Source organism: Schistocerca serialis, chromosome 4, assembly GCF_023864345.2.
Source record: "Schistocerca serialis cubense isolate TAMUIC-IGC-003099 chromosome 4, iqSchSeri2.2, whole genome shotgun sequence".
NCBI lineage: Eukaryota > Metazoa > Arthropoda > Insecta > Orthoptera > Acrididae > Schistocerca > Schistocerca serialis.
In genome coordinates this window covers 463770119-463794188 of record NC_064641.1, presented here as the reverse complement: position 1 = coordinate 463794188, position 24070 = coordinate 463770119, and the positions used below count along the sequence as shown (strand labels likewise).

General features: G+C 40.4%; 1 non-coding gene across 1 annotated transcript; it reads right to left on the bottom strand.

Annotated features, from left to right (window-relative positions):
• Nucleotides 1-23576: 23576 nt before the first annotated feature.
• Nucleotides 23577-23651, bottom strand: Trnas-cga (transfer RNA serine (anticodon CGA)). The gene has a single exon. It is a non-coding gene; the product is annotated as a tRNA-Ser (tRNA).
• Between the last annotated feature and the right edge of the window lie 419 nt (nucleotides 23652-24070).

Here is a 24070-nt window from a genome sequence, read left to right as displayed (position 1 = left end):
CCTACCTCGAATTTTTGTTTTCTTTTTATTATGTTTCTGTGATGTTTGTTTCGTATTTGTGCGTGATGTGTCAATGTAGTCAATACTTCTTTTATTTTCTGTTCAGGTGTGATTTCCTTGTCTGACAACTTAGGTAATGGTTCTATCCACTGATCGTTCTGTTTGTAATTGAACATGATCTCGTTAGGTGTGTAATTCGTATCGTAAATATTTAAGTTATTGTGTACGTCTTCGAAAAGACTTAGGTAGGACACCCAATTAGTATATTTTGATGAAATATAGGTCCTGATGAATCGATTTAATTCTCGGAAAAGTCTCTCAGTCGCGTTACATTGTGGACTAAACCTCGAAATAAATATACTTTTAATGTTATTGTCCTTCAAGAAATTTCTCCATTTGTACCCAGAGTAGTATGCTGCATTATCTGATAGAATTGCTTTAGGTTTTCCCACGTGCGTCAGGTAATCACTTGAGAATCTTCGTATTATAGCATTTGCAGTGGCGGATTTTAAAGCATAAAGTTTTACATGTTTAGAAAATATATCGTAAAAAGCTAAGATATATTTGACGCCTCCAGAGCTTGCTGATGTCAGTACACAGAATTTCCAGGGGTTTACTGGGTAAAATAGAATGTAAATCTGTTTTTGTGGATAAATTCTGAGGTTTTGATTTTTGACATATGACACATGTTTTTAGTTCCCTGTAAATTTTTCTTCTCATATTGCTAAAATAACAGTATGTGCTGAGCTTTGCCAAACACTTTTTTGTCCCATAATGACCCCAAACTAAGTGTGTGTGCCAAATTAGATTACGTTCAGACTCTTTGGGAATGCATACACACCAGTTAGTAGCATTTGGATGTCGGCGATAAAATAACACATCATTGTGTAACTTGTAATACTTAGTCAAAGGATGATTGTGTTTTTCTACCAGTAATGTTATTATCTTATACCAGTGAGGATCAGATTTTTGTAATTCAGCCATGTTTCTGCACATATCAATATAATATTGGTGATACTGCTTGTCTTGCATTAAGAGAATCCTGTAGTCATTTATATTTTCTAAGTCACTGTTGGTATCATTCATACCTTGTGGAAGTCTAGACAAAGTGTCTGCAATGGTGTTGTCCTTACCTCTTATGTACTTAATTTCAAAAGAGTAGTTCTGAAGTGTAACTGCCCATCGTGATAGTCTAGGATGTACAAGTTTACAAGTTAACAAAAATGTCAGGGCCTGGTGATCGGTGTAAATTACCGTATGTTTTCCAAATAAATAATAATTGAATTTCTTGAATGCCCATACTATGGAAAGTGTTTCTAACTCAGTAGTGGAGTATGTACGCTCACATTCAGTTAGAGTGCGACTCGCAAACCCAATAATTCTTATCTGTTCCTCCTCTTTATTCTTTACAACTTGAAATAAGCAACAGCCCAAGCCAGTACGTGAAGCATCACAAGTCATACAAAAATCTAAATTGAAATCTGGATGGCTCAATATGTTAGCATTCACTAAAGCATGTTTAATTGTATTAAAGTCATTCTGGCACTGTTCCGACCAGATCCAAACTTGATTCTTTCTGAGTAGATTTAGCAGATGTTTACTGTTCAAAAGTGGTTGTGGCAAAAAACGTCTGAAAAATGAACATAGCCCAAGGAATGATTTTAACTGCTTTTTAGTTCGAGGGCTAGGAAAGTTTCTGATAGCATCTAATTTACTGGGATCCGGACGTATGCCCTGTGAATTAATGATATGTCCTAAATACTTTATCTCACTGCAACCAAATTTTGATTTTCTTAGGTTGGCTGTGACTCCAGCTTGTGCAAATTTTTCTAAAATTCTTTGAAGAGTGTCAACGTGTTCATTCCAAGATCGTGTAGCTATCAGTATATCATCTACATAGTGTGTGACTGTCTCAACTAAATCGTCGCCAAGCACGGTATCCAGGGCTGTAATGAATACCCCAGAGCTGACATTCAGTCCGAAGGGTAGAACACAAAACTGATAGGTTCGCCCCCCGAACATAAATGCAGTATATTTCCGAGAATCAGGAGTGATACCCACCTGCCAAAACGAATTAGCGAGATCTATTGTGGAAAAATATTTTGCATCTAGAAATTTCTGTAATTGCTCTTCTAAATTTTCAGGTTTTGTGTGCACCGGTAAAATTATTTCATTAATAGCTCGAGCGTCTAACACTAACCTAATGCTTCCATTTGATTTTTTTTGACAACAAGTAGAGGACTACAATAATGTGAGGTGGATGGTTCAATGACCTTCCAGTCTAACATTTGTTTTAATTCTTGCCACACAGCAGGTCGTTGAGATAACGGTACGTTATATGTCTTATGGTAGAAGATCTTGTGAGGCTTAACTTCAATCTTGTACACATACGTGTTGATAACACCTAATCGTTTGGTAAAAACTTGTAAATATTTGGATAACACTTCCTGTAGTTTTATACGTTCATGTACACTGAGAGCTGTAGCTTCACTTATCTTATGATCAAGCAATGTTTTCAAGTCCATTAGCTCTGTGTCAGATGAGTGTGTTTGCATGTCTTGAATGTCTTTGTCAAGTACTAACTGAACCTTGTACCCTGTACAGTGTTTGTCATGCTTTAGAGTTCTCCTGTCCAAATCAATAATAATTACACTGCCTTTATCATTTAAAATACATTTACCTTTGGAGAAGTCTATAATGCAGTCCTTCTCGCTCATAATATCTATTCCTAATATGCAATTTGTCACAAGGTTTTGTACAACCAGGAATGGCCATTGTACGGTTCCATTACCTATTTTAACGTTTACAAAAACTTGCTTCGTAACCCTACATGACTTATTACCTAGTGCAGTAGTTATTTTACAGTTTTGGGCAGGAAACTCAGGCACAGGTTCCAATTCACACATCTTTTTATAGAAATTAAAAGACAAAACGCTCACAGCTGCACCTGTATCTAGGATAATAGTAGTTGGAATCCCACCTACTACACCAGTAGTAGATGCTAAAACAATTTCATTTGTGTTTAAACGACATTGTGTACTGTCTTGTAAAAGTTCATCTGATATATTGTTATTGTGGTTGTATCTTATAAATAAAACAGGTAGTTTTTGTTTAGAATTACTCGGCATATCATTATTCTGTTGTTCAAGTGTGGTGTCAAATAACTGATTAACATTGAAGTCGCCCCCCAAGAATTCTTCAGCCACGACCTGGGGCAAAGTAGTGACTGTTTCTAGTTTGTTGGATTAGCATTTGTACTAGGTACTGACACAGATTGAGGTTGTGCATCAGGTGTCATTTCTATTATATTCACATTCGGATATTGCCTATTATGATCTCCAAACTTTTGCGGTTGTTGTTGCTGTTGCGCATTATAACTTACCTGTCGGTCGTAAGGTATGCTCCAATTTTGTCCTGGTGGCTGCTGTGGTAAAGCAGAGTTTGAATGAAAGTACTGATCGTTACGAGTCCAACCTTGATGCTGTCTTGGCTCGTAGTTATTATTATTTCTATTTCTGTTTGTGTTTTTGTTATTACCTTTGTATCCGTTGTTACCGTTGTAGTTATTACCGCGGTGCCTTTTGTATGGATTGCCGCATGAAATGTTATTACTGTTGTAACTATTGTTTGTATTGGAATACGCGTGTTGATTTTGATTTCCGTACTGAGACGGCATGTGAGTTTGCTGTTTTTGTTGTACCGCGTATCCAACTGTGGGCGCGCCAGAATTGAGTTGGCAAGCCTGGATGTTTTGCATACCACTAGTGTAAACATTGTGGCTGCTGTTTTGCCGCGCGAAGCGCTGATCTTCAAGTAACATGTCAACCGAATCTAAAGCTGTTAAAAAATAATCTGAATCGTCATCCGGGATATGTAGGAGTTTTTCTTTAATGTTGAAAGGCAATTTGGCCTTCAACGCACGGAGTATATCACGCGTTGCGACTGGTTCGTCTAAAAAATGTCCCATGTTCAAGTATTTTTCAAAATATCTGCGTAAGTTACCATTTTTACTGTTAAAAGTTTCAGGTTCTAAAATTTGTCTTCTGAGTCGCTCCTGGACGGATTGCGACCAGAATTTGTTCAGAAAAGCACGCTCAAACTCACTGTACGTGGTACATACGTCAGCTTGACTGTATGCCCAGACAGCTGCATCGCCTTGGATGTAACCGACAATATATGAAATCTTTTTCCGGTCACTCCAAGTGCGTGGAAATGCGTTACTAAAAGATTTAAGAAAAATCACCGGATGAATGGTTCGTTTTTCTGGGATAAAAATCTGAAATTGCCTGTGTTTCATTAAGCTTTCATCTTCCTTCGCATTGTGATATGGATTTATTCCACTGTAATTACTGGTATGTTCAGCTGGCGAGTAATTACGATAATGTTGCTGTGGTTTACCATGATAATAGCTTGTGTTTGTGTTTCCACATCGTGGTATGTGTTGTAGTCGTGGTGTGTTTTGTTCTTGTGTATTTGTCGTGTGCGGAATGTGTGTATCATACTCGAATGTATATTGGTTTCTGAACTGTACATTTTGACTGATATTTTCGTTACATTCAGACTGTAGTTGATCGGTGAATTGTCTCATGGGTGCAGTGACGGATTGTATTGCGTCACTGATCAGCTGTTTGTTATTAGTAATGTATTGCGCTACGGAGTCGTGCACAATTGTTGGTAAATTTTCACGTAAGCATCTATCAAAATGTTTGTCTTTGTTCTCAACCCAATCATGAAATTCTTTATTAATATTTTGAAAATGAGCTGTGGCATCTGATTGTAAGATGTCAGTCAGGTGTTGTTCAACATTGTCAAATTTATTCTGTACGTCAGTAATTCGTTTTTCAAGGTTGTCATGTACTGAAGGATATGTTTGAATTTGTTCAGTAAGAACTTCACACGTGACATTAAGGTTTTTTACTTGTGTCTGTAAAAGTGCTACGTCAGTTGTAGTCTTTTCTTGTCTCGTATTGAGCTGGGAAAATTTAGTACTGAGTTCGGTCATCTGTTTGGTCAGTGTGGCGTCTATAAGTTCCACACGTTTACACAAAGTGTCATTACCTATCTTGATTGCTATGAGATCAGATTTGATTTCGTCATTTTGTGTTTTTAACTGTTCATTTTGTGTCTCTAATTGTGCCTTTAAGATTGCCATGTTTTCGGCGTTCTGTTTCCTTATGATTGCCATATTTTCTGCGTTTTGTTTCATTAGCATTTGTAACATGTCGGCAATGTTTACCGTTTGCAAGGTCTCTGCCCCCGCCGCATCATTAGACGTGACGTCATGCATTAACATGGGCTCTGATTGAGATTTTGAAATTTTTGTAGTGGACGGCCTATTGTCAAAATTTTCGTCAACACTTGCGTCAATGTTTGATGAATCGTCACTACCGGTTGCTGTCGTAAAGTCATTTTCTAACACTTGTCTCACGTCCGAGTTCGGATTGCGTCTGAATAGTACGTCCTTGCTGTTCCATTTTTGCGTATTGTTTTCTAGTTGTTACCATGCCACACGTGATATATGTTTCAAAAAAATTTTTGACACTGATTTTAAAATAAAATGTAGTTGAGCATGAATCGCTCGTAGCAACAATGGCTGTCTGTTAATTTAAAAATATAAACTGAATTTGAGATTATTGGTAATGGCTGCTGGCCATGTTACATGATATCGTACAGAAGTCGGCCATATTGTACACTCGTGTATTGGTATTGTTGCATACGTTATTGTTTAGGGAAAAGTACTGAGAATGAAATTTATCACTGAAACTGTTATGCGGAAAAGAAACACTACAGAATTTACTGAAAAGCTAATACACTGAATTATACGTCTGGTCAAGCCTGCTAATGCAAAGATGCTGCGTCTTACCTTATTTTGCTGGAAGTTTCTTTGCGTCTTCCGGCAAAATTTCAGAATTGGAAAATATCTTCAGATTTTGTTATCTCTCATACATTGACGTCCAGGTCCAGAAAGTCGATTTTTTACATGAAACAAAGAGAACAATGTAACAAATGACAAAATAACAAGTCCGACACGCAGTCGCCAGTATTATATAAATAAAATAAATTAATTTAAATAAAAATATATTGTTGTTTAGATATTGATTATTCTATCTGTATGATGGTGATTGTGATTGCAATTGTGTTCGCTTATCTGGAACGTGGACGTTTGATTATTCGTTATCAGACGCTTGACAATGGCTTTTTCGTAAAGGCAATGTTACTCGTAGTTGACCGTGAAATAAAACTGAATAATCGGACTTCGTAATTAAATCGTTTCCAAAGACTGCTGCGGTAGGTGCGGACTCATAATCTAAATCTCAATATTACAATAATTTGCCAGCCATGCCAATACGTCGTACAGAGGTGATTGTCTACTAAACATAAAAAAGTTACACAGTTAGTTAAATCAGATATATTCAATGAATAAGCCTACAGTTCATAATCCTACTTACTTTTATAAATATAATTCTTTACAGAATCGAGTGCCTAGTGTGGTTGCAACTCGCATTATTCTTCTATAACATGAAATATGGCGGTGTGCCAGACAATAAAATAAAATACGTGCTTCTCGCACCACTTCAACCTGAGCTCTCTTTTTCTTAATCAAACATAAGAGTAACGTAATTGTGCTTTTGTTTTATCAGCGACACAGCGCTGCAGTTGTGTGCCATAGGCTTTATTTATTTGTCACTGATTATTTATTTAATTAGTATTTCGCGTTTCCGAGGAAACTCACGCTCGGCATGCAAATGTGCCTTTATAGGTGGGAAGTAAAGTGGTGGTGGAGAGGGGAAGGAGGTGGGGGGGGGGGGAGGGATTACAGCGAGATACCAATAGTGGAATACAGTAAGCAGGTGCAAATGAATTCAGGTTGCAGCAGTCATGTAGAAAAAAAAATGGTTCAAATGGCTCTGAGCACTATGGGACTTAACATCTGAGGTCATCAGTCCCCTAGAACTTAGAACTACTTAAACCTAACTAACCTAAGGACATCACACACATCCATGCCCGAGTCATGTAGAAATGAAAAGAATTGCACAGTGCAGTCTACAGCGGAGAGCTGTACGAAACCATTCTTCAGACTGAAGAATACAAACAACACCATAACTTAGTTAATAACTGTAGCATCTCCTTTGGAAAAAAAAAGAGTTGACCCTTGAGAATATTAATTCCGTGCCCAATTCTATCCAGAGAGCTTAGGGCGAGATTGGAAAGAAAAACTGCATGTTAAGAGAGAGTGCTGCCTCTCCGTGAGACCCACTTTCGCACCGCCGTGATAAAGATCGGGATCAGGCTGCTGTTGCTGGATCATTATTCCCGATAACATGAGTTTGAGATTTTTATCGATACAGTGATCACCGATACACCGACATTATAATCTGCAAGAAACGAGCAATTCTGTGTTTTGAGTATGCATTTGGACTGCTTTCTGATTCTGATTGTGTGTTTAGATAGACCAAACGGCAAAGCTTATCAGTGTCTCACTCCCCCCAACCCCCTCCCCCCACTACCCCACCCCCCCCTCTCCCAAGGACAGAGGCAGTACACCCATTCCTTCTGCCGTATAAAGTGAATTCTGTGTGCAAATGTAAGAAGGTTTCCTAAATTTTCTGTAGCGTATGTATTTGAGGCGGAAGATGGGAACGAGACAGGTATAAATCTAGACAGATGTGGGAAAACGCCTGAAAACCACATCCAGGCTAACAGCACACCGACCTCTCGTCGTCAATCCTCCGGGCGGATTCGATCCGGGGCCAGGGTGTCTCCCCGTGCCGGAAGCTGTTAACCGGGCAGCTGTGTGCAGTGATTATCAGGCCTCAAATGCTTGTAGCAGAATCGAAATGAAAGCGACGTGAGCAATATTCTCCCGTGAAAGGAAATTCTGGGCGAACGAAAGCAAATTGGTGCTGTCGATCGATGTGGTACAGAAAATGAAAGAATGGCGTATGACTGCATCAGAAAGTGATGAGCGACTGAAAGGACATTTCTCGGACGTAACATTCTTCGCTGTCAGTAGAAGATATAATGATTCATACAGAGAAGAGTATTTCATGAAAACTGTCTCACATTTACATTCATACTCAGCAAATTATTATAAAACGAATTACAAACGGTACTTTTCATTGTACCATATATTAAAGATTGACCAACGGCCTTGCAACAGTGGTAACACCGGTTCCCGACAAACGCGGTTTGAGGCATCATGTCGCGGACTGCGCGGCCCCTCCCGCCGGAGGTTCGAGTCCTCCCTCTGGCATGGGTGTGCGTGTTATTATTAGCATAAGTTAGTTTAAGTAGTGTGCAAGTCTAGGGACCGATGATCTAAGCAGTTTGGTCCCTTAGGAATTCACACACATTTGGACATATTCGTTCCCGTCATATCACCGAAGTTAAGCGCTGTTGCGCAGGGCTAGCACTCGAGCAGGTGACCGTCCGGTCTGCCGAGCGCTGTTGGCAAAGCTAGGTTAACTCAGCCCTTGTGAGTAAGGAGCTACTTGACTGACAAGTAGTGGTTCTGGTCTCGTAATGATATACGGCTGGGAGAGCGGTGCGTTGACCACATGCTCCCCCACACCCGCCCCCAGTCATTCCTGTGGGCTGAGTACGACGTGCTGGCCGGTCGGTACCGTTGAGCCATCATGGCCTGTTCGGTTGGAGTTTGATTTTTGTCAAGATTCACACCCGTTCTAGTCACGGATGAATATGAGGAAGACTGTATGCTGCCCGCATCTCGTGGTCGTGCGGTAGCGTTCTCGCTTCCCACGCCCGGGTTCCCGGGTTCGATTCCCGGCGGGGTCAGGGATTTTCTCTGCCTCGTGATGGCTGGGTGTTGTGTGCTGTCCTTAGGTTAGTTAGGTTTAAGTAGTTCTAAGTTCTAGGGGACTGATGACCATAGATGTTAAGTCCCATAGTGCTCAGAGCCATTTGAACCATTTGAAGACTGTATGCTCTGTTTACGAAATTTCTTGGCCTATTAAAACTGCATGTCGTATGGGGATTAGGATTCGGAATCTTGCTTTCACGTAGAGTGCTGTTCCCGCGCGAGGTATACAGTCACGAATCACAAGCCGTCTCCCAGCTTGAAACTTAACACTGTAAGGATGAGTAATAAGTTGTACGTAGACAGTTTATTCGGTAACGGCTTTCCGTGCAGAAGTAGGATTCAGTTACAAGTCCCAATCTGGCACACAGTTTTAAACTCCTAGGAATTTTCAAAACAATGCGCACTTCACTGCAGAGTAAAATATTCACTCTTCCATACTGACATTCGTAGCTTTCGTTCCAAAACGCACTTCTTGAAATTTCTGAGATAGGTTCAACGAAATTCACTCGCCTAGGAAGATTTTCTTTTTTCACACTCCGCGCCTCAGAATGCACTGCAGCCAGATATTTGTGCGATGAATCGGTATTATGCGCCTCAGGTCCTTGTAAATAAATCGATCTTTCTCAACGTCCGAAATATGCCAATAGGTTATATGTGCACGTCGTCTGAAAATTCTGTACTGCAATTCCACTTGATAAGTTCCAGTAACGTTACACATACCCAGTAGTCATCATTCACTTAACACCACTCGTCCTCCGTAGGAATGGCTTTTTCCTGTACTCAACATGTGCTTACATCAGGATAAAATGTTAATAAGGATATTCTACTGGCATATAAACACTAGAGTATGTTTCCATTTTCGTAAGTCAGGATCAGAAAAAAATACTAGGACTAATAGAAACCCTTGAACAAACGAGATGCTAAATTTAACTGATGAAAGGAGAAAATATACAAATGAAGCAAACCATAAAAGCGAAAAGGGATATAGGTGTCTAAAAAAAGTGAGCTTGACAGAAAGGCCAAATGGCTAATGAGGAATGTCTAGACGCCAAATACAAGGAAACAGATGTATTTACAACAAGGGTTAATGCAATTACCCCTACAGAATAATTGGGGATACCTGTGGAGCAAATAGAAGCAGCTGTACGAATATCAAGAGCGGAGATGGAAAACCAATCCTACGCAATGAGAAGAAATGAACTTGTAGGTAGTATTATAGAAAGGGAAGAGAAAGCAGATGAAGGTGAGATGGGAGATATGATACTGCGAGTAGAGTTTGACAGACACAGGAAGAACTAATTCAAAACTCCCACCCTGGAGTAGATGACATTCCATCAGAACTACTGATAGCCTTGGGAGAGTAAACCGTGACAAAGCTATCCCACCTGGTGAGTACGATGTATGAGACAGGCAGAACACCCTCAGATTTCAAGAAGAATCTAATAATTCCAATTCCAAACAAAGCAGGTGCTCACAAACGTGAAATTACCCAACTACCAATTTAGTAAGATGCAGCTGCAAAATACTGACACGAATTCTGTACAAAAGAATGCAAAGACTGTTAGAGTCCGATGAGTTTGCTTTTCGGAGAATTGTAGTAACACACGAAGCAATACTGACCCTACGATTTAGCTTAGAAGACAGGTGGAAGAAGGACAAACATATGTTTGGAGTGTACATAGACTCAAAGGAAGATTTTGACACTGTCGACTGGAATACACGGTTTGAAATTCTTAAGGTAGCAGGAGTAAAATATAGGGAGAGAAATGTTACTTACAACTAGTACAAAAACCAGACTGTAGGGCACGAAAGGGAACCAGTAGATAGGAAGGGAGTAAGACAGGGTTGTTACATCTGTACACTAAGTAAGCTGTGTAGAAAGCAGGAAAATCTGCAGAACGTAAGCCACAGGAAAATCTGGAGAACGAATTAAAGTTCAGGGAGAAGAGATAAATTCTCTGATGTTTGCCGAAGACTTAACAGTTCTGTCAGATACAGTAAAAGTCGTGGAAGAGTAGCCAAACGGAATGGACAGCGACCTGAAAGAAGGATATAAGATGAACATCAACAAAAGCAAAAAATTATGGGATGCAGTCGAATTAAATCAGATGACACTGAGGGAATCAGATTAGGAAATGAGACAATAACGGTTGTAGATGAGTTTTGCTTGGATTGGAAATGTAGACTTGTCACAGTAAGGAAAGGGATTCTGAAAAAGTGGAGTTTGTTAACGTGGGACATAAATTTCATTGTTGGGGGATCTTTTCTGAAGGCATTTTTCTGGAGTGCAGTTTTATACAGAAGTGAAACGTGGACGATATGCCATTCAGAGAAGAAGAAAATAGAAGCTTTTGAAATGAGGTGCAATAGAAAAAAATGTTGAAGATCGGATAGGTAGGTCACTTAACTAATGAGGAGATACAAAATAAAATTGGAGAGAAAAAATATTATATCACAACTAGATTAAACGAAGGGATCGCTTAATAGGACACGTTCTGACACATGATATAATCGTCAGTTTTGTATTGGAGGAAGTGTGGTCAAAAGGGTGGGGGGTAATAATTGTAGAAGGAGTGGAAGAAGAACAATAGATGAATACGGTAAATGCGTTTACGCGGAGATAGATTGGAGTAGTTTTCAGAGATGAAGAGGCTTGCAGAGAATAGAGAAACTTGAAGAGCTGCATCAAACCAGTGTTCGGACTGAAGGCGACGACAGCAAAAGCAACGAAACAACAACAACGAAACAACAATAACAATAGTAACAGTTTTGGAACACGTTGTTGACGTTCTCTTTCACCATGAATCTGAAATAATTCCCCACGTGGAAGCCTAGTAGCCTCTTGTGCAGAGTGGAAGATAGCCTTCTTGCTGCGGGCAGAGAATCGGAGGACAGCAACCCTGCAGATTGCAAGAAGTTGGCGCCCGTAACAGACCTGCGTCCTGAGCCGGCCGCACCACCGCTTTCGCAGCAGAGGCGTGCACGCCACGCCCACGCACGTGTCTGCCGTGGAGGCTGTTTTGCTCCATTCTTTGGGAGGACACCAGGTGAACATCTGCAACAACCACATAAGTGGTGGTGACGCTTGGTTAGCGACTACAATTGTCTCTCATAAAAACCACTGTAAACCTCAGAAAGATTTATAGACAGTTTTCTCTTATTACAGCGACTTTCAATTCAATTTAGACCTATAGAAAAACGAATGGACGTAGGTCGACTGATCTTCCGGACATGTTCGTAAAGACAGACACCTCACATACAAAAAAAAACATGCGCCTTGACAGCAAATAATGATACCTTCAGTACGCACCTCTTGAGGAAATGAGGTGATGCTGCGAGCAATGAGAATAACAGACAGGGGACACTACGTATGTAGTGTGCGACGTATGGGATTTAGGGTGGATGGGAAACGTGCTGGGATAGCCGATGTGGTTAAGGCGACCGCTCGCTATAAGCCCCATCCGGTTTGAGTCCCAGTCCGGCACAAATTTTCAATTGTCGCCATTGGATTTATTTCAATTGCCGACTCCACACAGTAGTATTATTTTAATACATGCTAACATAAATTGTTTAATCGTTACCCTATTTCAGTCAATATCCATATAAATTTTTAATACCTAGGCCATTTTCGACTGACTAGTCGTTGTCAGTAGACCACGAGTATTCTCTTGCCGTTGGCTACGTCATAGCACGCCCGGGGCCAACATTTATGTGAGACTTCTACTGCTAGCGATAGATTTAATTATCACCTCTATAAGATTAAGTAACGCATTTAATTTTTGTATTTTGTTTGCAGGTACAAACTGCAGCCCTGGTGCACATTGGAATCCCAGTGTCACAGTACCACAGTGCTCCGACAAAGGAACAAAAACAAAATGGTGCTACCCATTTTCTCTGAGGTGCGCCATTTGGTTTGGCCGCTCTAGCGCCATGTTACAGCACTATTATATCTATAGTATGGCCGTTGATAAAATATCGATATATTGTCCTACTGATATTTTAGCAAACATATACGATATATGTCGTTGATATTTCTTCTACCTATATATTGACGTCAAAATGACAACATCGAGTGCCGGTATTTTTATTTTACATTTTACTTCCACAATTTTCGGTAAATATTTGAATCTGTTCCTTTGAAATTGTAGTAGAGCATAATTTTACTTTCACTGTGTGAAGGACTCTCGCTACTTTTTGAGCTTTCGTCACGTCCAATCTTCCTCTTTGACCGAGTAAATCAAATATATGTGGTGCAAAAGAAGTCCGATTCCACTGGTTGGTGGCGGCGTGAAGGAATAACAAGATTTTCGATATAAAGAAATAGCACACTAGTTGCATTAAAAGAACGATTTATAACGCAGCTGGTGTATTATTTCTTCACATCGGCAATTTTCAAAAATAGTTGCTGAAAACGATGAACAAAAATCTAAATGACATGAATGGTCTTTGCTGTGGGCAAAATGCTGAAGTAATCGGTGCTTGGCGCTACCAACGGGAACTGCAACTTTTAGCTTCATCACGCAGTTTTGACTCTACAACTGTCATGTCGCGCCGGCCGCTGTGACCGAGCGGCTCTATGCGCTTCAGTCCGGAACCACGCGGCTGCTACGGTCGCAGGTTCGAATCTTGCCTCCGACATGGATGTGTGTGATGTCCTTAGGTTAGTTACGTTTACTTAGTTCTAAGTCCAGGGGACTGATGACCTCAGGTGTTAAGTCCCATAGCGCTTAAAGCCGTTTGAACCATTTTTTTGCTATGTCGCTGGTGTTGGCAGAAATAATATCAGGGAAGTCACCATAAAGTGTTCCGCACGTATCCGACATGTGACGAAACCGAACGACGGAGCCATCGGTTCCACTTACATGCAGTTACCACTGTTATCAAAGTAACTATCGCCGAAGGTGAACTTGCGTTGTTTTCCTTTCAGTTCTCGTTGTAAGGGGGATAGGCAAGCTGGTAAATCAATAATGAAATAAACAGCTCTAAAACCGTCAGTATGTTTACAATGTGCAGCAGATATTTTTAAAGGCAGGTACGCCGATACCTTTCTCTAATTATATCGATAATTCGTCTGCGTTTTCGATTTACCGAGAGCATAAAGCGACATTTTTTTAAATATCGATGTATCGAATTCCTGACACTTTTAAAAATATAAACAGTCCTAATCTGCATGATACAACGCAGCTACCTGACGCTGCGTGGCGCCTGTACTTCTCGTACCAGCTAACTGATCATACTTGCGAATGTCAAGTGGGGAGATTGACTGTCGGTAGGTCTCTGTATTAGCTTTAACTTATGGGGTTTCTTCGTCGTGATTATTTCACGAGGTGTATATGGGTGGGAGTAATGTTTTGTCCGACTCTCTCCGCCATCACTCTCTCGAAATTTCGACAGCATATTTCTCCGTGATGCACAATGCCTCTCTTGTAGCGCCTGCCACTGGAATTTGTTAAGCATCTCGGTTACGCTCTCGAGCCGACTAAACGATGTCGTGAAGAAATGTGCCGTCCTTCATTGGATGTTCTCTATCTCTTCTAACACTCCTACGTGGTAACCATCCCAGATTCAAGAATCGGTCGTACAAGAGCTTTGTACGATACTTCTTCTGGGAATGAGTTAAATATCATTAAGATTCTTCCTATGACTCTTAGTCTGTCATCTGCTTTTCGTACTATATGTTTTATGTGAACATTCCATTTAAGGTCGCTCTAGATAGCTACCCTAGATGTTCTACCGTGCATACTGTTTCAACAGATTTATTATCAATAGCGTAGTTATACACTGGCGAATTTCCTTTCTTATACGTGCGCAATATGTTACATTTATTTACGTTCAGGTCCACCACCAGAGGCTGCAACATTCAAGAGTCTTCTGTTGGTCATTCTGCAGATCGATTCTCTCTTCTGGCATTGCTACTTTCTTATAGACAATCGAATCACCTGCGAACAGTCTTGAAGAGCTTCCGACGCTTTCTACAAGATCATTTACGTACATTACAAACAATAACGGTTCTATCACGTTTCCTTGTGGTACTACGGAAATTAACCTTTACATCTGTCGATTACGTTCCGTTAAGAGCGGCGTGTTGAGCTCTGTCTGCAAAGAAGTCTTAAATCCAGTCGCAAATCTGGTTCCATACTCGGTAAGCCTGTACCTTTTTTCACTAATCGGCGATGCTAGACTGTGTCAAATGCCTTCCTGAAGTCAAGAAACGCGGCATCAACCTGAGCACCGTTGTGTACAGCGCTATGGACCTCACGAAGGAACAGAGTGAGCTGAGTTTCACAAGATCTCTGTTTGTGGGACCATTTCGATTTTTATAGAGGAGATTTTCGTTCTTCAAACACGTCATATTTCTTGACCATGAAACATGTTCCATAAATCTACAACAAACTGACGTCAACGATATAGGTCTATCATTATATGCAACAGTCCTTCGACCGTCCTTGAAAACGGGAATGACCTACGCTTTTGTCTAGTCGCTAGTTACCTTTCGCCGCTCCAGCGAGCTTCGATAAACTGTTACTAGAATGGGAGTAAGTTCTTTGTAGAATCTTACACGTATCTCATCTGGTCCTTATGCCTTTCCATCAGTAAGCAATAGTTGCCTCTTTGTTCCGCCATCTGAATATCTCCTATTTCGACGTTCTAACTATGATTGAAAAGAGGGACCGCATTACGATCTTCTGCGATGAAAAAATTTCTGAGCACCAAATTCAGTATTTAGGCCTTCTCTCTCTTCCGTTTCTGTGCCAGTATGGCTTGACTGCATCCACGTTAGTCTGCCGTAACAGTGTAACGACACTTCAGATCGAAGTTCAGCAAATATCCACCAGCCGTCAACTCCATTCGGTGACGGTATTCGCAGCTTAAAGCTTCAGGATGACTATACAAGGAGAAATCAACGGGTCGGCCAGCAGTGAGTAAAGAAACGTTTGACCGCATGCGGGACAGTTTCGCACGCCGTCCACAGAGGATGAAGAACAGAGCAAGCAGAGAGCTGAATATACCACAACCGACCATTTGGACGATCGTAAGGAAACGACTTCAGCTGAAGCCTTGCCGCTTGCTCTTCTACAAACCCTGACTCACAGCTACAAAGTCAGACGCTTTGAATTTTCGCCGCAGTTGCAACAGATTATGGAAGAGGATGGGTTTTATGAGACACTCATCTTCAGTGATGAAACATTTTTTTGTGAATTTCACAATAAACAGGAATAATGTGCAGTCTCATAGTTTTATAGTCCACGGTCCCTTTTTCTTCTGTGGAAAGACCGTTGCAGAACAAGTCTATCTGGGCATATTGGAGAATTGGCTCTGGATCGACAGTATGGATTTCATCTACCAACCGGATGGTGCTCCACCCCATCTTCGTCATGATGTTTGTGAATTCTTAGAAAGGACATTGGGAAACCGATGTATCGATGTGGTGTGGGTGATGATCAGCAGTTCATGTTTTGGCCTGCACCTAACCCCATGCAATTTTTTTGTGTAGGGTTATATGAAAGGTTCAGTAGTGTTTACGACTCATCTATCAACAAATCGACACTGACTAATAAATGACACCGCATTGGTCTTCCTGTGGACCATGGGAGGTACGGAACGATACTTTACAGGACAGTTTATTTACGATTCTCTTGTAACCTACAGGCATTTAATGAAGAACGTCGTTTTCTTTTACGAACAAAAAATGACTAGTAAACAGCGGTAGAGCTGACCTTTTGCAGAAAGACGTCTTATATCTACCCAACAACGTAAAGTTTTCTTCACTAGACGATCTGTCGAATCAGTGAATGTGGAACGTAGGAAACTTGTGTTGAATGCAATGCCTACATGATTTAACGCACCAAATAAGCCAATAAACTAAAGGGAAAACCACGCAAACGTCACTAGCAATAAAACTGTTTCCCAAAACAGAATACATAAATTCAACAACTGTTGCAACACCTGACCCACAGTAGTAAAGAATCTTCAACACATTCACTTCTGAAGCAAAAATAATTATGTTTACAAGAATATTCTTGAATTGTAATGTCGAGTGAAGTGTAAGAATGTGCGAATCATTAGAATCAATACAAAATTGTTACGAGTCAAGGAAAATACCTGTCATAAAAGAATGGACAACAGCAGACGTATGTGCTCTCACGCATGAAATATGTGATGTATTCTTTTTCTTTCAGCGGAGTAAGCCGCTATTAGACGCTTATTGGAAAGTATTTCTTCGAGAATAAGTTTAGCTTACGTTCTTTGAATGAGTAAGATTCAGCTGTTTCTTCCATTTCTTTCACTGTAATTCATGTCTCTAGGTGATTTACAAAAGATTGGAAAGCAAAAATATAAGAACTGTTTCGTTAGTTAAATAGGAAAATAAGAAAACAAACATTAATTTTACGCCTGCCTTTCTAGATAGTGTTGCGCTAGTGTCGTTCCAAATGTCAGAGGGTAAAAATTTTTACAGAAATGAGTGTCACGACTGTATACGTTGGACTGCGGTTTAAGTGAAACAGTTATTTGTTTCTTGTGCTGTCATTATAAACTTTTTGGTGGTTGTCCACGCCTACAACAGTGAAACATTATTAAACGCAGTCAGATGCGAATTCTAGGGCCACATTTATTCTGAGTTACACTGGTGTAATGTTGATGCATTAATTTATTCTGAAAGCGGTGCTGATATTCAAGACAATAAAAGCGGGTTAAAAGCTGTGAGCTATCTGGGGAAGTTAACCTTACATTACTGAGCAACTGTTTCACCAGGTATCCAGTCTAGCTTACTAAATTCCCAACCAAACTAACATTAATTATAATGTTTTAGTAGTCATCTTACGATAACCGGTGATATATATATATATATATATATATATATATATATATATATATATATATATATATATATATATATATAAGAAGTAAATCAGTTTATATTTGGACATTTATTTTTAACATTGATAATTGTTCCATTAAAATTTCAGCATATTACACTTTATTCATAACTAAACTGGTGCCTTATTTAGGACTGTGAAAATGTGAGTTTGTAATCTTACAGAACACATCAAATATGGAGCCAAGATTGGGGGACTGCATTCATAAAATAACACACGAAGAACGTTGAAACATATGCAAGAGGAAATTAACCACAACCAACCGATTAAATTTTCACCCAAGTGAAAATACCACACACTGGTATACTAAATTCATACTAACTCTCTGTGAAATCTTCCCGAAAAGAATAGCTGAGGGCTACTTTGATGATTACACTACATACTTCACGTGGTCAACTTGGTTTACACAAAGAGTGTAACTCCACAATAATTTTGATAATTAAAATAAATTACATCGAAACACAAATTACAAAAGAAAAACCTCGAACCGGTTACTATCGTCTTACTACTAACCTGATGGGTCAAACAATTGTATAAGCACGTGGTACTGGTCTCACAAAGTACAACCCACGCGCGTTGAACATAAAGAAAAGTTGCTATATTGAAAAATATTGTCAAGACGAGACGTTATAATCTCACGCACATTCGCATTTAAGATTGATGATCTTAGCTAGAGTTACGGATCTTCCACACGTGGTTCCACTTTACTCATAAAGTAGTGACAAAGCAACTACTGGAAGATATTCTGAACATCACACTCGAATTACACTGCGTTGCAATTTAAGATGACATTAGATATTTTAGATCTAAACCTGAAATAAAGGTGATTAAATTTTCAGTTGGGCTGAACTTAAAAAATCCATTGTCCTACGGACTTAGCAGAGACGAGCTTAACCGGAGATCTTACCACTTCAGACGCTCGCCGCGGACAGACTGCCGTGGGTCCCTACCGAGCGTCCTAACAGATACAAACGGAAGTGACCAGAGAGGCAGCTTCCCATACTAACATGACAAGGGACGGACAGGACCATACTAACAATAGAAACCTCTTTGCTTTTAGAAAGCGTAGCTACCTGTTCCGACGTTGGTCCTACTGTTTTCTAGCAGACAGACTTGTCTGCTACCATCAAGCATGCAACTAGAGATACATTTGCTCTTTCATCCTTTCACACAGAAGGGAAGGGGGATGACAGTATCTTATACAGTATATAAAAGAAAGCGGATGTAGGTTCCGTGTGAGACTGTGTGACATGAATTATATATAAACTGTGTTTTAAAGTGTGGTAGTGTGACAGATCGTTCTTGATTATGTGTAAAAGATTCACCCGACATAGAATATAATAACTCAAATGTACTTTAGCGCTCGACATTTAGTCTTTATTATTATTATTACTATTGTTACCATAGGGAGCCAACACAGTAGGTTCGCTTAGTGGGCACGAAACTGTCACGGAGATCCTCACACAACTAAGTAGCACACGTAACACGAAAGGTGTTGCACTTCAGAAGTAGTTTACTGCCAAAATTCAAAAAGCCTACATAGCTGCTCGTACGTATAATTCACAAAAAGACCATGAAAGCAAGAGTAGCGACATTCGTGCCCATACGGAAGGTTACCAACAACCGCTTATTCCGCATAGCAGTTACGAGTGGAACAGGAAAGGGGAATTGGCAGCGGTACACAAAGTACCCTCCGACACACACCGTAAGCAAACTTGGTAAGTACAGACATAGATGTAGATGTAGATGGTACGACTTCTTCTCGTACTAGTGTACTCCTCTAGTAGGAACCTGATGAAATGTTGACTCGTTGCATGCTTCGACGCAGCTCTGGGCCAAGACATATTATAGGCTACTGATAGTGACTAGTCAGTCGAAAGCAATATAGCCGTTAAACAATTAATGTGAGCAGTGACAGAAATGAAGTTTATAATTAAAAGTAACTCGCTCACTGATGCTTTCTGCTCATAACGTAGCAAAATTTAGAACTTATGTTCTTTGATTGCACTATCGATAATCAAAGTGCTGGAAACATTACAGAATATCCTGTCACACTTGTTTAGTGAGGTAAAAGAGGGAACAATCTTGTGAATCTTTGCAGTGAACAGCGTCCTAAGTGCGAGACTACAGTTCAAATGGTTCAAATGGCTCTAAGAACTATGGGACTTAACATCTGAGGTCATCAGTCCCTCAGACTTTGAACTACTTACGTTGTGGCCTGCGGTTCTAGGCGCTTCAGTCTGGAACCGCGTGACCGCTACGGTCACAGGTTCGAATCCAGCCTCGGGCATGGATGTGTGTGATGTCCTTAGGTTAATTAGGTTTAAGTAGTTCTAAGTTCGAGGGGACTGATGACCACAGATGTTAAGTCCCATAGTGCTCAGAGCCATTTGAACCATTTGAACTTAGAACTACTTAAACCTAACTAACCTAAGGACATCACACACATCCATGCCCGAGGCAGGATTCGAACCTGCGACCGTAGCAGCGGCGCGGTTCCGGGCTGGAGCGCCTAGAACCGCTCGGCCACAGTGGCCGGCTGAGACTACAGTTCACTGGGGGCTAGACTACCTGTAAAAACTTAGCTCCTATCCGAAAGATACTCTGCATTGTAGTTCGCGTGACAAAGGTGAGAGCTTCGTTTCTTCGGCAGATAGACAGAAGTTTAAAAAGTGCTCAATAAAAGATTCGACGATTTGAGGCGAGAGAGAGCTGCATGGAGTGAAAGTAGTCACAGCTAACAAGGGAAGTGGCTTACCTTGAAGGTTCAGAACCGCACGGAAACATTGTTAGAATATTAACCGCTCATCCCAAAAATGCAAAATAAGCATAAAAAACTGCGCGTCTTACGCAGACATTTGAATGATCACCTATTCAAGGCCTAAGAGAGGAAATTTGATAAAGTGAAGAAGCAAACAGGACAGGATGTAACAGGACCAAAACGCACCGAAGATAGCAAAATATTGCAAACCTCTTGATGTGTACTTCCTTAGGTGATATAATATTTACATGAGAAGACTAGTAGGGAAAAAAACCACAACTGAATCTACACGATCTTCGTTTTATTGGTAGACTTCTCTCTGTGCTATACAAGCACATATTACAGAAAGCTTGACATTGTCATACCAATACCATAGTTTGAAAGCGTAATTAGGGTGGCGCTTGATACTGATCTGCTTGAACGCAAAAGTGATGTTGAATGTGAAAAACTGGCTTCTTTCTGACGTGCATTTTGTTTTGCTCCACTTCGCTTTGACCACTTCATTAATATCCCACACTTCTGCTTCACAATTGAGTAGCTATGCAACACTATCAAGTCAGCAGAAAAAGTTTGCTCTTCAGGTAGCGTAATTATTTTAACCATTTCTTTACACTGTTCTTCCATTACATCCAGTGAATACATACAAAAGATGCTTATCGACCAACTGTGCTCCAATAGCATTCTCCGCACTGTATTCTTCGATGTGTGTGTTTGATGAGCGAACTAACAGGAGCGATTTCATGAATTTTCTTCTATAGGCGCAACACCATGTCCAAAAATATTGCTGTTGTGAACAGTCTTCTGTCGATCGGACAACTCTCTGTGACTTCAGCAATTCAGTATCTTGTATTCAATTATCTCTCCATAGCGTCATATCTCTTCCATTTTAAAGTTGTGTATGTGTTTGCAAAATCTTCACCACTCTCACTAAAGTGATGAACAAGCCCTGATATTCTAGTGATATGCAGTATGACGTATGTAATGCATATGCATAGGTTTCTAACGCTATCTGACGCAATTGCAAATTTCTAAAGCAGTCAAACGGCACAACCTTTGTATAAATAAGCGCAAATAAATAAGGGCCTGCATACCTCAAGAATGCCGCAAGTACATAAGCAAGCAACTTCTTTAAAAAGCACCAAGTACCAGTAGTAATAAGTGTTGGTTTCTCTATTGTAGGGATCGATAGTGCAAAGGAAAAGTTACGTCAAACAGGTATTCATTGATTCATAGTGAACGCAATAATTAATCTTCTATAAGGCCCAACACCACGTCCAAAAATATTGTTGTTGTGAACAGGATTCAGTAGAGCTCGAACAACTCTTGTGTCTAAAATAATAATAATAATTGCCGGTAGCTGTGGCCGAACGGTTCTAGGCGCTTCAGTCCAGAACTGCGCTGCTGCTACGGTCGCAGGTTCGAATCCTGCCTCGGGTTTGGATGTGTGTGATGTCCTTGGGTTAGTTAGATTTAAGTAGTTCTAAGTCTAAGGGACTGATGACCTCAGATGTTAAGTCCCATAGTGCTTAGAGCCAATAATAATAATTCAGTGAGACAGCGCTATCACACGTAATACTCTAGCGACCAGCAATCAGCAACTTACCTTACTCAACCGACAAAAACTAACTAGCATGGAAAAGACTTTTCTGAATTTCACCATCTGCTCCCAACCATGGCGCTTGATACGTAAATTTAATCATCAAAATCATTTTTACCTCTTAATTATCATAATCACTTTCACCTCAGCCACTACTTTGTCTGACCTCACATCAACAAGACAGTACAGCCACCTTTTAAGCACATTAAGTATAACATGAACATGAAGAAGGAATTATCTATGAAATCACCAAGCAACATGTGTTGCTGATAATGAATTGTAGCATTTATAAAACCAAGTTTCTGTAGTCGGGTATGTGATCCGACACCATCCCCAAAAATTGATCTCATGATCTCACACTCCACGTCAGTTTTGACAGTAAAGAATCGATTACAAAACAGGATGAAATTAGCTTAGAAATTATGCAGTAACCAGTCTCCAAATACTTAATAATTCGCAACTTCTTTAAGTCTACACCCCAGCACGCGAATACGTGGACCTCTCCTTCCCTTGCCAGTATAATGATACAGTATTTATAAATACTGTACAACACGAGCTCTTTTCTGCTATCCGATACATGGCAAGGTACATAGTGATACGTTTTGAAAATATCAATATAATTATTCATGCGTTTCAACGCTCGTATGAAATACTACAAAAGTATGATGTGTTTGTTTGTATGTATCATGTTCGTCATGGGGACCGGCGGAGATGGAAAGACGAATCTTTGTGTCGTGCGACAGATGTGTCAAAAAAAATTGATGAGTGAACTGTCCAGCTAGTTGAATTGGGCGAAATGAACTCTGAAGTGATTGACTGGAAACATTTTTTAACTTCTAGGATACTGTAAATGACGAATTAAATAATGAAAAGGAAACATTAGAGAAGTTGAAACTTCCTGGCAGATTAAAACTGTGTGCCCGACCGAGACTCGAACTCGGGACCTTTGCCTTTCGCGGGCAAGTGCTCTACCAACTGAGCTACCGAAGCACGACTCACGACCGGTACTCACAGCTTTACTTCTGCCAGTACCTCGTCTCCTACCTTCCAAACTTTACAGAAGCTCTCCTGCGAACCATGCAGAACTAGCACTCCTGAAAGAAAGGATATTGCGGAGACATGGCTTAGCCACAGCCTGGGGGATGTTTCCAGAATGAGATTTTCACTCTGCAGCGGAGTGTGCGCTGATATGAAACTTCCTGGCAGATTAAAACTGTGTGCCCGACCGAGACTCGAACTCGGGACCTTTGCCTTTCGCGGGCAAGTGCTCTACCAACTGAGCTACCGAAGCACGACTCACGACCGGTACTCACAGCTTTACTTCTGCCAGTACCTCGTCTCCTACCTTCCAAACTTTACAGAAGCTCTCCTGCGAACCATGCAGAACTAGCACTCCTGAAAGAAAGGATATTGCGGAGACATGGCTTAGCCACAGCCTGGGGGATGTTTCCAGAATGAGATTTTCACTCTGCAGCGGAGTGTGCGCTGATATGAAACTTCCTGGCAGATTAAAACTGTGTGCCCGGCCGAGACTCGAACTCGGGACCTTTGCCTTTCGCGGGCAAGTGCTCTACCAACTGAGCTACCGAAGCACGACTCACGACCGGTACTCACAGCTTTACTTCTGCCAGTACCTCGTCTCCTACCTTCCAAACTTTACAGAAGCTCTCCTGCGAACCATGCGGAACTAGCACTCCTGAAAGAAAGGATATTGCGGAGAAGTTTATTGGAAATGAAATTAAGTTCAGGAATATTACTATAAATTGGGGAATAGTGAGATTCAGAATTATGAAGTTAAGTGATATGTAAATGTCGTAAATGGAAATACTGGAATGAACATGTTTAAAGGAGAAACAGAGGTGAAATATGTGGAAAAGTGTGTTATAAAAGATAATCACAGCAACTGTAACGCTAAAAAAAATAGAGATGAAACTAACAGTTGTATAGATTGGAGTGATAACGAGATAATGGGAAGTAAAGAGAAGACAGGCAAGAAATATGTAAATAAACCG